This window comes from Capsicum annuum, chromosome 7 (genome assembly GCF_002878395.1).
Source record: "Capsicum annuum cultivar UCD-10X-F1 chromosome 7, UCD10Xv1.1, whole genome shotgun sequence".
Taxonomy (NCBI): domain Eukaryota; kingdom Viridiplantae; phylum Streptophyta; class Magnoliopsida; order Solanales; family Solanaceae; genus Capsicum; species Capsicum annuum.
In genome coordinates this window covers 148020854-148034056 of record NC_061117.1, presented here as the reverse complement: position 1 = coordinate 148034056, position 13203 = coordinate 148020854, and the positions used below count along the sequence as shown (strand labels likewise).

At 33.5% G+C, this 13203-nt stretch overlaps 1 pseudogene; it reads left to right on the top strand.

The window, feature by feature from the left end:
* Positions 1 to 373: 373 nt before the first annotated feature.
* Positions 374 to 13203, top strand: part of LOC107876669 — an 80968-nt pseudogene continuing 68138 nt past the window's right edge.

Here is a 13203-nt window from a genome sequence, read left to right as displayed (position 1 = left end):
ATCTTAGTCGAAGGATATTCTTAATCTAAAAGTTGTGCGCTTTATACGCTGTATATATTTTCTAATACTATGAGGCTAATAGTAGCTTTTGGGAAGACGGTTTGGTTTTTAATATTTGAGTTCCCATAATTTATTTATTTTAAAACATAATAAGTTAATTAAAAAATAATTAATATTAAAAAAACATAAATTTGATGAAATAAAATTATTATTTAATTAAAAATAAAATATTTATGTTTGCTAGTTGAGATGGTTTGTAATGATAGTGGTGATGATAATTGTGATGGTGAAAGTGGTTGAAGTAATTATAGCGGCGGTTGATAATGGCGGTGATGGTGGTTGTGATGGTGGAATTGGTTGTTAGAAGTTGGCTATGTTGTTGGTGGTTGAAGAATCTATGGTTGTTGACGATGGTGTTGGTGTTGGGGGTGCTAATTGTGATGGCGGAGGTGATTGACAGTAGAAATTGATCGCAATGGAGGTAGTGATTGATAGTGACAGCAATAGCAAAAGTGAATATTATTATAATGATCGAGGTGGATAGCAGCTAAATAGTGATGGTAGCAGTAGAGATAGTGGCAGCGAAAGTAGATATAATTAGAGTGCTAGAAGTAGTAGGTGTGATAGTGACCGATAGTAGCTAGTGGTTGGAAATGATGTTGGTTGTTCGTGGTGGTTGTGATGGCAGGTGTGCTTGATGGTAATGTTTGGTGGTTGGTGGTTTGTCGGACGACGATGGTAGCTGACAATGATGGTTGGTGGCTGTGATGGCAGTTGATGGTTGTGGACATAATATTAGTAAAAAATATTCACGCAGAAGTATCTCGACCTATTCAGACCAAATAAGTATTTAAATTTTAACGTAAACAAATGCATCTAAAGGCGTAAGATTTGAATTATGTTTGATTCCAACCTTCATTAAGTGCAAAAATAGAGGTATTAATACGACTGACTCGTTGCCAAATTTTGACTTGTTTTTTTCTTTTTATGTATATTTTCTTTAAACAGTTGGGGATCATTTAAAGGTATTAGAGAAAATTACATGTAGTAGCTTGATATTATTTAATCTCTTGTTTGTTAGTATTTTGATCCTATGTACAATTAATATATGTATTAGCCATAGATCATATTTTGGTATTAACAATATGGGGTTAATACAACTTATTTATTTAATACTACAAATCAAACAATCATAAAAAAATAATGACATCATAATTAATTTCAGCATTAATTATTAATTAATTTTAATATTATTAACATACATTATTGAGTATTATCCTTATACTATTGTCTATCAAATCAATATATATATATATAAAGGAGAAACAAGACAAGGATGATGTGGCACCTCTCTATGACCTTCAATCTTATTTTTCTTTTTTTCTCCCTTTTTTGATAATTTTTCTCATTTCTTTCAGTTAATTTATTTTACAAATAAATAAATTCTTACTCTTTATTAATATGGATGTATGATTCCATTGGTATTCCTAATTAATGGTCTCTTAAAGCTCATAATAGTTATAAAATACCAAAGGTCAAAAGAGTGAAAGTGGCATAAAATGTAAAGTAGTATATAAAGGCAACCTTCTTTTATTCAAATGACTCATGAATTTTTCTCAACACATTAAGTATTTTAGATAATGTAAATCTACACATTATAAAAGTTTTTTATATTTTCTCCTATAACCTTTGTGAAAAAAAGAGATGTTGTATGATCCGAAAAACTTTCTATATGGCCTCTTCACATTTATGAAGTGTTAGGATTTTATATTGTATTCATTTTCTATACAAATTGATATTTGAGCACTAATCTTGTATTTATTGCTTTTCATTACGAAAAAAATAGTTGTGTATGTCTCAATTGGCTCCGTTTTGTTCAATTTTCTGTTTGTCGTCGATTCTGTTACATCAAACACCGTCCGGTAGACCCAAGAAAAGTAAAAAAAATTATCAGAAAAATTGAATCTTGAAAGTACAGAGTTCAAAAAATTTCTCAGAAATATTGAATTTTGGGACAAAGAAGAATCAGTGACGAATAACTTTAACCAACAACGACAATGGCCGCCGAATCGATCGAACCCACATCATCATCTTTTTTTACACGAATGACGAATGAAGCAGCAGCTCTCTATTTGCTACTGCTACTTTGGAGGAAAAGAGAGATGATCAAAGTCAGAGAGCACCAGCCTCTTTTAAAAGAAGAACTAATATATCATTAATAGGAGCTGCCATGATACTGTCCATGGACCTAACGAGCTTGCCACCAATGAAGACAAGCAGCAGAGAGGGGGAGGAGGAGTTGGCAAGAAGACTAAACAAGGCATGCTGTCAAGTTGGATTATGATCATCGCATCCATAAACTGTTGGGTTGACACCCATTCCACACAAGAGCCTCTTTATGGCATGACACATGCAACATGTATTTTTGTTGAATATCACCACTATATTCTTTGAAGCCATTCTCTCTATTTCTTCCTGTGGGTAACCATTTCAAGATTCTGTTTCATACTGCATTTTACTTGTTTTTCAATCAAGTTGTGAGAAAAAAATGTCTATAGACTGATGAGGGGTGTTAATTATTCGATTAATAAGCATATAATAAATTTAAAGGATGTATATATGAAAGTATTGAGGTGGTAAAAGAATATAAAAAGAAAGATGAAGAAGATGTTGGCATAAAATTTGGAGTAAAATGTGGATTTTAATTTATTGATTTTAGACAAAAATTAAGACAAAGCAATTAAAAAAATATTCACAAAAGATCAAGTAAAAAATTAGTGGTGAATATTTGCAAAGATTTGTGAATCATTTACCCCATATGCATTCAATTGTGCCCAATAGTTATGTTCTATTAATTAAGAGTATTACACTATATTACTTTTCTTAAGTTGCTATATTTTTTTTTAAAAAAATAATTCCCTTTTATTCTTTTCTTCTTAAATTAATAAAGAGAATTATATTCTAACTTACAAAATATATTAAATGTATATTACAAAATAAGTATTATACAAAAAATTAACTTATATATATAGATAGTATATAGATTTTTATTCATATCTAATTCAAATAATTTGAAGTGTAAGCAGGGAGATCGATACATATGATTTGTAAGAAAATCATATCAACAAAGCAATCATAGTCCACCCTATCATCGGAATTGAAAATTTTAATTGAGCACAAAGTTTATCTTAAATTATTTACCTTACTATGATTTTTAATGTAGTATTTATTATAGTAGAATATGTACGTTATTTGTAGGAAACCTAGATCCTAATTTTGGGGTTAATGATTGAAATATCTTTGGAAGGTAAGTTGAATCAATCCAACTTCATTGTAAATTATGAGCATTTTTTAAAGAAATTTAAAAGCATATTTAAATAGTGAATATATTCTTTCAGTTTTAAGTGATTACTAACATTGAAGGCTCAGTAGTTAATGGATATAATTGGATATAATGTTGATGATTTTACATTTGAGATTTGAATTATTTATTTTTTTTACTTAAAATGTGTGAGAGTATTCTTGAATTTTTTATATAAAAAACTTTATGATAGTTATATTTTTCTATTCCTTTTCTTCCCTTTTTAGGAATCCTTTATATAATAAGCACATAATAAATTTAAAGGAGGTATATATGAAAGTATTGAGATGGTAAAAGAATATAAAAATAAAGAGGGAGAAGATGTTGACACAAAATTTGCAGTAAAATGTGGATTTTAATTTACTGATTTTAAGCAAAAATTAGGACAGAGCAGTTAAAAAAATATTGACAAAAGCTGAAGTAAAAATTAGAGGTGAATACTTGCAAAGATTTGCCAATCATTGCAAATAATGAAGAGAATTATTTTCTAACATACAAAATATATTAAATAAAATATGAGGAAATGTATTTTTTTAAAAAAAATCTCTTATGCGTTAGAATGAGGATACCTTATGAGGGTGTTTGGTATGATAGAAAATATTTTCTGGAAAATGTTTTCCAATTTTTCCTTGTTTGATTGTAATGAAATGTTGGGAAAATATTTTTCACAACAACTCAGTTTCCTTCATTTGATGGAAAATGACTTCCCTCATGGGTCAAGGGAAGCCATTTTCCTGAAAATGACAAATGAGACTTATAACCCCACCCCCATCCCTTTTCCCCACCCTAACAACACTCATATTCACATGGCTCAAAAAATTTACTTTTTTCAAAAATTTACATTACTCAAAAATATTTTTCACTGTACTTTACTTTAATTTTTCACTGCTTGAATAAAAAAAAGTGAAATCTAAATTTTTCCCATTTCCAATGTTCGTTGAACGTATTGTTATTTTCATATTCATAGAGAAAGACTTACCTATTTTACTTTTGCTAATTGCATATTTCATCTTGTCATCGATGTAACTTGTTTCACTAGGTTGAATAAGCTTGTCGTTCCGTTATATTTCTATTGATTGTAGTATCTTGAGATTGTCCTGACAAAATGTTGAAAAGTGTCTCCTATGCTAATTAATAGTTGCTTAAATTTAGTGATTGTAGTATTTTAGAATTCAATATTGATTTTATTTGTTATGCTTAAATTATTTCTTACAAATTGTTGAGTTGTTAGAAATATTGATATACTAGCTAACAACTAGTAATAGTATTTTCTAAAAAATATTTTTTCACTCACCAATCAAACACTAGAAAATATTTTTCTAAAAAATATTCTCTACTCACCTACCAAACACCATAAAATATTTTTCAAAAAATATTTTTCACTCACCAACCAAACATGAGAAAATAAGTAGAAAACCAACTTATTTTCCAGGAAAACATTTTCCATGAAAAATATTTTCCATCATACCAAACACACCCATATTGTGTAAAAATGAAGATCTCTTATAAAAAGTCTGTAAAACTAAAAAAAATAAATTATAACATACAAAATCAGTTCTCCTTAATAATACAACCATGTACGAAAGTATATTATCTATATGTATATATTACGAAAAAAGGGATAATAAACAAGTAATTTCACTTCAAAATAAATATATATTTAATAATATATATATATATATATACACACACATAGAGAGAGAGCTATGACTTTCATTATTATTTATCTTTTTCTCTTTTTGGTCATTTTTGTACTTTTAAAAGGCATAAATTCCATCTTAAGAGTTTACAAAATATTAAATATAATTAAAAATTAAGAATAACCATTTGTATTCAATTAGAAAGCTAAAAAGTCATCAACCAACATATTCATATTTGTTGTCAAAATTAGTTCTTTTCAAAGTTAATGTATAGTAGTGGACATGGAAGGTTATGATAATCCATTGAACGTGGATAAATATAGCATTCATTTAATTGAATTGAATATATAATAAATCTCATATTAACTTCAAAATTAAAGGACTTCATAATTTTATGGCATAAAAAATGAAAAACAAGCATCAATTATTATATATCATTTAGGTGCAAATGAATAGCAAGCTAACAACACATGTTGTATTTTTATTCCCCTTTATTTTCCTTTGTCTCTTCATTTTTTATTTTTTTTGAAAAAATTCAGTAAATTTACTGATTTTACATTTATTACTAGCATTTATCTTTTCTTTATTTATGCATTTACAACGTCATAAACTTTACTATTTCTCATAGAAATAAATGGTTTAAACTAAATGTAGACATAATTACCTTTATTTATATATATAAAAAATATTTCTTGTTTTTATAATTATAAAGAAAAATATGTTTCCTAACCACGCGAAGCACGGATACTTTTTCTAGTGATTAATAAACTTTAGTTGCAAGAAATCATATCTTCCACCAAGATATTAAGACATTTATTAAGGAAGTAAGCAAATGACTCACAAACTCTCAACGAGCACTTTGAAACTAATCGAATTTTTCTTTTTGACTTAATTATTCTTAACTATTATTTTATGAAAACATTACCTTAAAGAACAACTTAATTTATAAAACTATTAAATATTCCTCCACTTTTAAAATATTATAAATATCCCAACATTTACTACTTTTACTAAAAGTTGAGATACATGTTAAAGACCCCTCATCCTACTCTCTTACTTTACCAAATTAAGAACGATTTTCCTTCTTATTCTACGCCATTATTTCAGCGGCGGTTTCAATCTCATTTTTTTCTCTAATTTAAACTTTTGAATTAAGGTAAATTTTTTCCATAAAATCATATTCAATTTCTTCTAATCTTATCTACCGATTTTTTTAAAAAAATTAATAATTTGACATTGTTTTTACACAGTCTTGACACGGTATTTTCAAGACTGCAAAAATGCCTGAGGCTTGGAGATGGAGTACGATGATTCCGCTTTATAAAAATAAGGGTGACATTCAGAGTTGCAACAACTACAGGGGTATTAAACTGTTGAGTCACACTATGAAGATTTGGGAAAGAGTGCTTGAGCGGAGATTGAGGAAGGTTGTGCCTGTTTCGGAGAACCAGTTTGAATTTATGCCTGGTCTTTTAACGATAGAGAAAATCCATTTGGTGAGGAGATTGGTGGAGCAGTATAGAGAAAGGAAGAGGGACTTACATTTGTGTTCATCGACCTAGAAAAGGCGTATGATAAAGTTCCGAGGGAGGTTTTTTGGAGGTGTTTGGAGATGAGAGAGGTCCCGATGGAGTACACCAGAGTTATTAAAGACATGTACGGTGGAGGGAAGACCAGGGTGAGGACGACGGAAGGAGACTCAGGCCATTTTTCAGTCGAGACAAGATTGCATTAGAGATCGACTCTTCGTCCATTCCTGTTTGCGATGGTGATGGACATGTTGACGCAGAGTATTCAAGGCGAGGTGCCTTGGTGTATGCTATTTTTAGATGATGTAGAGCTGATTGATGAGACGCAGAGGGGCGTGAATGACAAATTGGAGGTTTAGAGGCAAACCCTTGAGTCGAAGGGGTTCAGGTTGAGTAGGTCCAAGACGGAGTATTTGGAATGCAAGTTTAGTGACTTGAGTCAAGAGGACGATGCGATGGTGAGGTTGGAATCTCAAGATGTTTGTAAGAGGGATAGTTTTAAGTATCTTGGGTCTTTGATTCAGGGAAATGGTGAGATTGATGAGGATATCACCAATCGTATTGGAGCAGGTTGGATGAAGTGGAGGCTCACCTCGGGGGTGCTGTGTGATAAGAAAGTGCACCTTAAGCTTAAAGGCAAATTCTATAAAGTGGCAGTCCGTCTGGCCATGTTGTATGGCGCGGAGTGTTAGCCAGTCAAGCACTCTTACATCCAAAAAGTGAGGGTGGCCGAAATAAGGATGATGCATTGGATGTGTGGGCTTACTAGAGGGGACAGGATTAGGAATGAGATTATTCGAGAGAAGGCAGGATTGGCATCAGTGGAGGATAAGATGTGGGAAGGAAGGTTGAGATGATTTGGACATGTGATGAGGAGGGACGCAGATGCCCCAGTGCGTAGGTGTGAGAAACTAGCGTTGGATGGCTTCAGGAGGAGTAGATATAGGCCAAAGAAATATTGGAGGGAGGTGATCAGCAATGACATGGATCAGTTATAGCTTACTGAGGGCATGACCCTAGATAGGAAGGTGTGAAGGTCACGGATAAGGGTAGAAGGCTAGCGGGAGGGTGTGGGTTGTAGCAAGCCACCAAGAGAGATCTTGTGTAGTCGGGTTAGTAACCTTAGGTCTGTGTCTATAGGTGTCTATGGCGGTGAGTATATGTTACTTATACATGGGTGTCCCTTTCATATTTTCTCAGTTGTTATCTTCTTATTTCGTGTAGCCATATCTCTCATATTTTCGTATTTCTCTGATTTACTTTTTATTATTCCTTATGTCTTTTCTGTTATGTAATCCATCTCCTTGTTGCCTATTCTTTATCTTGAGCCGGGGGTCTATCAAAAACAGTCTCTCTACTTCTTAGGAGGTAGCGGTATGGACTGCGTACATCTTACACTCCCCAGACCCTACTTTGTGGGAACATACTGGGTTTGTTGTTGTTGTTGTTGTTGTTGTATTTATTAAACAAAGTCTTTGATTATCGTTTTTTAGTCTATGGAGATAACCAACCTTTATTTTGATTTGGAAACCCTGTATGGCTAGTGATTGAGACGCATTCTCATACATATAATTGTGTATTGCAGTAATGGCATGGATGACTTCTCCTTTGTCTTATCATAACATAAATCTGAGCCTCAATTTGCTAAAGAAAAAAAGGGAAAGGGGTAAATTTACCCCTTTATATATATATATATAAAAGAGGCAATATCTTTTCCATGATTAATATGGGAGATATTGAACCAACGCCCTTTTGATCCGCAGTTTCATTGTTTTTCACTCATAATGTATCACAATTTTTTTTGGCAAGTAGAATGAGACATTTGAATGAAATGTTGGATTTCTATGAACTCGGCTGAAGTTTCTTGGTAAAAAATTGTGCAGCATTATATCAAAATAAGAATTCAAGATCTATGGAGACCTTCAGAGCAATTTCTTGTATCTCTTGTTCTCTGTTTTTTTTGGCTATCTGTATCTCTTGTTTTTTAAGTTTTAGTGAAATAGGCATATCAAAGATACATGTTAGTAAGCTTCAAGATATACATTGTGTACGAGGTTGTTTTGTACGTATCTCACACTATTTTTTATTTAATTCAAATATTTATACCAAGGATACATATTTTGTAAAACAACAGATACATTTTAAGTGTTTTCTATATCTGGTTTTGTATAATTGTGGATTTATGTATCTCTTGTAATTTCAAATCTGGGTAATTTCAAGCTTAGATCCATATTTACACATACATGATAGTTTTTTCAATATCTAGTATCTATTATTATTTGTTAAGTTTTATATGTATCTCTTGTTTTTAAGTTTTAGTGAAATTAACATACTAAAGATACATGTTAGTAAGCTTAAATATACATATATTGTATGAGGGGTATGTTATTGTAACACCCCAAAGCTACACCCTGGGTGTCACACGGTGCTTACGACTCCGAAGGACCACAATCTAACCCATATGCGGAAGTAAAACCGAAAATGCCATAAGGTTCACAAACTGAAATCAATACTTAGTACAACTGTAGAATAACTGCTAACAGAAAGTGTCTAAAAGCCTCTACACATCAGAAATAAACCAGTTGATGGGACAGGCCCTAACTAACTCCAACCGTTGTCTGAAAATAATTAAAGTACTAAAATAATGCAACGACTAAATAAATATCACGTCCTTAATGGATAAGGACTCACTACTGTAGCTGCGGATGATCGACTGATCTGGCTAAGTACAATCAGGAATCCGAGCATCCGAACCTATGATATAAGACATCATAGCGCAAAGTGAGAGTATGCATCAGTACTTTGAATGTACTGGTATGTTAGGTAAGGTTAGACTATTATGCATGGGTCCATGTGCATGAGTAATAATAACTAAATATCATGAAGTGACTGGGTGAGAGTATATGTAAGACTGGGACTACTGAAGATAATGAACATGTAATACCAAATATATATCGTCTATCTGAATTAGACTGAAACTAAATTATAGAGTTTCTGATAACTGATTACTAATAACTGATAGTTATGATCGTATAGAACTGAACTGAGTTCTGTACTGAATGATAAATACTAAATACTGAAATTGAGACTGTGGGAGTTATCATCTAACTGGCATACCTTGATTATAGACTAATTTGGGATCTAACCTATAACCCCAGTTAGAAGGGTGTTAGCACCGTGCCACTGGTTACTAACACTAGCTGGGTCAATCCTAATCTAGCAGAAAGACTCATAAGATGTATATGGTTATGTTAACCCTAGTCTGGCAGGAAGACGATTTATCCTACGCTGGCTACGTAGTTCTGTAACTCAGGGACTGCTACTAAGGGTCAAACCCTATACTGGTAGGAATTCCCCCATCCCTGGGTTCTCTCGGTGCTGAATCCTACTCCCAACTGAACCGACACTAATCACTAGACTATACTAAGCTTGACTGAACTCATGCTGATTCTGTTAACTTACTGAATACTACTGCTCGGTATACTACAGGATCAATCTATTACGACTGTAAAATAAGTAAGTAGCTAATTTTGGATATAAAATATCCCCAGGACTCGATAGCATGAATAATGGAACCATATCATAATTTAAAATAAAAACATTACAATTAGGACATTATGCACAATTCGTTCACATAAATATTTTGTCAAATACTTGAGGAGCATGGTTCTTGTACATGAGAAAGACTAACATGGGGATATCATAGCTACAATATTCAACTCACAATTCATAGGTTATAACATGAAGAGTACATAAATCAACACACATGTTAGTTTATTTACTTGAAATTCATAATCTTCCTAGTTTGAAACTCATATAATCAACACATACATGATAACAATTCAATTTAAGAATGTAAATCATAATTTAGGTTCTCGAAAAGGTTTCTTGAACTCCAAGTGTGGAAGGAACCCAAGAATGAACACCTAACATACCTTGATTTCTGAATTTGTGAGAATTGATGGTGAATTCTTGAGATTTGATCTTGAAGGGCTAGGGTTTGTTCTTGAAAGAGGGCTACTTTAATTTGAGAGAATTGTGAAAATAATGAGCAAATAATGCTCTCTTGGGACTTAAATCTCGTGTTTGGACTGAATGAGGTGAAGGAAAATGACTTAAATGCCCTTGAAAATTAAAAACTCAGAACTGAACTGAAAATCCCAATTTTGACCTACGGCGCGACGCGTTGCGCCACTGGAAAAGGACAATCCCAATTTGGCACCTTGGCGCGATGCGGTGCCATCGCGGTGCCTCACTGGAATATGACGAACGCGAAAATGCCCCTTGGCATGATGCGGTGCTTATCGCGGTGATCCACTAAAAAAGGACGAACGTGATTTTGGCCATTACCGCGATGCGGCCTAATCACGATGAACTACTATTTCATACTAAAAGTGTCATAACTCCTCCACTGAGTATCAAATTTAGGCAAAAGTAGAATCGTTGGAAAGCTAATTTAATTTCCTACAATTTGGCGGGTCTTGGGCCGGAAAATTCTAAGTAGAACAAAAGATATGATTGTTTAAAGTTGACCATAGCAACTTTCTTCTCAACAACTTAATCGGTAAGGAATATTTTGATTTGTCTAATAGCTAGAAGTTATTTGAGGCCTTAATATACATAAAACTACCAAGGAACTATAATGCACTGTGCAAGATCTTGAAACATGGCTCTAACATTGGTTTGGATTTTTTAGGTATTACAATATCTCTACCTTAGGAACATTCATTCTTGAATGAGATTGATTAAGCTGAAAACACTGAGGAACTTTGGTTACATGCTGGATATACGTGATGAAAACATGATTAAATGACTGAGTCTAGAACATGACACATGACTGAACTGGTTCTGTGAATGTATGACTAACATGAAAATGATATGCAGCTGAAACTGAGCATGGAAAAGAGTAATTTTAAGAAGATTGTTACCTTACGCTTAATCTGAGTTTGCGGAGAAAAGACGAGGGTACTTGGTTCTCATATCTGCTTCTACTTCCCAAGTGGCTCCCTAAATGTTCTGATTCTGCCAAAGAACTTTGACCAAAGAAACTTCTTTGTTCCTTAGTCTGCGAGTTTGTCGATCAAGGATCTCGACTGGAATTCTTCGTAAGAAAGGCTGTTCTAAACATCTACGATTTCTAAGGGAACAACTACAGTTGGGTCGCCAATACACTTCTTCAACAAAGAGATATGGAATACTGGGTGAACTGATGCTAAGTCTGCAGGCAACTCAAGCTCATAGGCTACCTTTTCGAAATGACTCAAAATCCTATAAGGACCAACATATCGGGGACTAAACTTCCCCTTCTTACCAAACGTATTTACTCCTTTCACGAGAGAGATTTTCAAATACATAAAGTCGTCAACCTCAAATTCAAGATCTTTTTTTCTCACATCTGCATATGTTTTTTGTCGGCTCTAAGCTGTCTTAAGCCTCTCTCTGATCAACTGTACTTTATCTAAAGCATCAAATACCAAATCAGGCCCCACCACCACGTCTTTACCTACTTCAAACCAACCAATGAAAGATCTATATCTCTTCTCATAAAGAGCATCAAACGGAGCCATATGAATACTTGCATGATAGGTTTTATTATACACGAACTTAATCAAAGGTAAGTGGTCATCTCAACTGCCCTTAAAGTCAAGGACACACGCTCCCAACATATCTTTTAAAGTTTGAATGGTCCTTTCTTCTTAACCATCTGTCTGAGGGTGAAAGACTGTACTGAGATAGACTTGGGTACCAAGACCCCTTTGGAAAGCTCTCCAAAAGTGAGAGGTGAACTGCGTATCTCTATCTAAAATTATGGACAATGGGATACCGTGCAACCTAACCAACTCTCTAATATAGAGCCTGGCATAGTCTTCATTTAAAAAGGAAGTATGGACTGGCAAAAAATAGGCAAACTTGGTCATCCTGTCTACAATGACCCAAATCGGATCATGATTATGACAAGTACGAGGTAAACTTATCACAAAATCCATATTCACTTCCTCACACTTCCATATGGGAATACTGAACTCTTGCATAAACCCACTACGCTTCTGATGTTCAATCTTAACCTATTGATAAGTGGAGCACTTAGCTACAAGCTTTGCAATATCCTTCTTTATCACACTCCACCAATAGATTTCTCGTAGATCGCGGTACATCTTCGTGGCCCCTGGATGAATTGAGTAACGCGCATCATGCACCTTTGTAAGAATTTATCATCTCAACTAATCAACACCCAGCACAAACAGTCTACCCTGGCAATGCAACACACTATCTCTCCTTGGGAGAAAACCTCCACTTTCTGATCTTTGACTGACTCATTCAGCTTTACCAAACTAGGATCTCTATCTTGCTTTTCTTTTACTTTAGTAATCAAAGAAGATTCTGAACTATTCTGAACCCAAACACTACCCTCAGCCGAATCAACCAAATTGACACCTAACTAGGCAAGCTGATGAACTTCCTAAACTAACTTCTTCTTACCATCCTCAACGTGAGAAACACTACCCATGGACAACCTATTGAGGGCATCTACCACTATATTGGCCTTGCCCGGATGATACAGAACACTCATGTCATAGTCTTTCAACAACTCTAACCACCTTCTCTGATGCAAGTTCAGGTCTTTCTGCGAAAACATATACTGCAAACTTTTATGTTCTGTGAATACATCAAC